The sequence below is a fragment of the Astyanax mexicanus genome, unplaced genomic scaffold (assembly GCF_023375975.1).
Source record: "Astyanax mexicanus isolate ESR-SI-001 unplaced genomic scaffold, AstMex3_surface scaffold_53, whole genome shotgun sequence".
In the NCBI taxonomy this organism is placed as follows: Eukaryota; Metazoa; Chordata; class Actinopteri; order Characiformes; family Acestrorhamphidae; genus Astyanax; species Astyanax mexicanus.
The window spans coordinates 112,501-115,000 of NW_026040063.1; the positions used below are offsets into that span (position 1 = coordinate 112,501).

The following is a 2,500-nucleotide window of genomic DNA, read 5'->3' on the forward strand; positions in this document are numbered from 1 at the left end:
GAGCCATCAGTCTGTCAATCCTTTCCGTGTCCGGGCCGGGTGAGGTTCCCCGTGTTGAGTCAAATTAAGCCGCAGGCTCCACTCCTGGTGGTGCCCTTCCGTCAATTCCTTTAAGTTTCAGTTTTGCAACCATACTCCCCCCGGAACCCAAAGACTCTGGTTTCCCCGCACGCTGCCCGGCGGGTCATGGGAATAACGCCGCCGGATCGCGGGTCGGCATAGTTTACGGTCGGAACTACGACGGTATCTGATCGTCTTCGAACCTCCGACTTTCGTTCTTGATTAATGAAAACATTCTTGGCAAATGCTTTCGCTTTCGTCCGTCTTGCGCCGGTCCAAGAATTTCACCTCTAGCGGCGCAATACGAATGCCCCCGGCCGTCCCTCTTAATCATGGCCCTGGTTCAGGAAACCCACAAAATAGAACCGGAGTCCTATTCCATTATTCCTAGCTCAGGCATTCAGGCGAGTTTGGTGCCCGCTTTGAACACTCTGATTTTTTCAAAGTAAACGCTCCGGACCCCTGAGGACCGGACACCCAACCAAGGGCATCCGGGGGGCGCCGGGAGGCAGGGTCTGGGACAGGCGGTAGCTCGCCTCGCGGCGGACCGCCAGCCCACTCCCGAAGTCCAACTACGAGCTTTTTAACTGCAGCAAATTTAATATACGCTATTGGAGCTGGAATTACCGCGGCTGCTGGCACCAGACTTGCCCTCCAATGGGTCCTCACCCATGTGTTTAGGATACGTTCATTCCGATTACAGGGCCTCGAAAGAGACCTGCATCGTTATTTTTCGTCACTACCTCACCGTGTCGGTAATGGGTAATTTGCGCGCCTGCTGCCTTCCTTGGATGTGGTAGCCATTTCTCAGGCTCCCTCTCCGGAATCGAACCCTGATTCCCCGTTACCCGTGGTCACCATGGTAGCCCCCTATGCTACCATCGACAGCTGATAGGGCAGACATTCGAATGAGACGTCGCCGCCGCGGTGGGCGCGCGATCGACCCGAGGTTATCTAGAGTCACCAAAGGGCCGGGGGAAACCCTCGCGGGTCCCCCCGGGTGGGTTTTGGGTCTGATAAATGCACGCATCCCGGCCCCCCCGAGAGAGGACCGGTCAGCGCTCGTTTGCATGTATTAGCTCTGGAATTACCACAGTTATCCGAGTAACGTGTGGAGCGATCAAAGGAACCATAACTGATTTAATGAGCCATTCGCAGTTTCACTGTACCTTCCGTGTGCACTTAGACCTGCATGGCTTAATCTTTGAGACAAGCATATGTTACTGGCAGGATCAACCAGGTTGCTGCGAGTGGTTTTTGTCACAGAAAAAACCATTGGTTCTTAGAGGGGAGAGGGATCGGCCCCGTACCGTCCGAAGGACCCCCCGGGGAGGGGGGGACGGGCGGAGAGGCTCGTCCGAGCTCACCCCTCATTGCTCCCAGTGGAAATTAGTGTGGCAACTCCGCTGCGCGAGTTCCCGCTTGCTTCGGGGATAACAAGGAAACGCTCGTTCCGAAACCGGGGGTCCGGAGCTTTTTGAAGCCGGGTGCTGGAGCTCGGTTGGACGCGAGGACCACCGAGGCATCCGAGTCCGACGGCTCCGGGCCGACCGGTTATCGTGTAGGGCAGATTGAGATATAGACGGGCCGTCTACGACTCCCTCGGATAGGTTCGGAAAGGTCCTCCCCCTGACGGAGGACCCCCCTGGAGGCTAACCCGCTGGGTCGGGTAGGAACGCACCGCGCACAGTGGCCACGGAGGGCCGCGCGGTTGCCTACCCAGGCGGGCTCGGTAGTCCATTCGATCGGGTCAAAATAATGAAAGAGATACCCCCCCTGGAACCGTCTCTGGAAGTTTGGTTTTTCCTCCGTACCGCCTGGGGGGCGGGGGGCGGGACGGAGGCCGACCTGCGGAGCTTCTTGGTCGGGTAGGATCGGGTCCGTGTTATAGTGTCCAAAAATCCACTTTGGAACCATTATTGGGGCTTTATTTAAGCTCTGCCATGCTTAGAAATGAATGGAGAATCATCTCCAGTGCTTGGACCCCTAGTCATTGCCACTCTCCTCAACAGTCCGACGGCACCCCTTTGAAAAACCCCCCGACGAAAAATCCTCCAGAGCGCGGGCGAACTCGCTCCGAGGCCGACCGGAGTGCACCTTCGTCGGGCAAGGGAGTCGGGCGAAGGGGGTCAGAAATCCTGGAGCTCGCCACCCTCACTAGTTTTTGGCGTGAAATGGTAGACCAAAAGTGGGGACTTAGAAAAATTTCGCACTTTTTCGACCTACCACTGGTAGACCGAGTGGGACTTAGTCATTTTTTCAGCTTTTTCGGGCCTACCACTGGTAGACCAAGTTGGACTTAGTCATTTTTTCAACTTTTCGAGCCTACCACTGGTAGACCAAGTTGGACTTAGTCATTTTTTCGACTTTTCGAGCCTACCACTGGTAGACCAAGTTGGACTTAGTCATTTTTTCGACTTTTCAGAGCTACCACTGGTAG

At 55.8% G+C, this 2,500-nt stretch overlaps 1 non-coding gene across 1 annotated transcript in view; it reads right to left on the bottom strand.

Annotated features, from left to right (window-relative positions):
* The window catches only part of LOC125797789 (18S ribosomal RNA), a 1,864-nt gene extending 561 nt beyond the window's left edge, over nt 1-1,303 (bottom strand). Inside the window, exon 1 of the ribosomal RNA XR_007436619.1 lies at nt 1-1,303. This exon is cut by the window's left edge and continues 561 nt beyond it. This is a non-coding gene — a ribosomal RNA (18S ribosomal RNA).
* Nucleotides 1,304-2,500: the final 1,197 nt, after the last annotated feature.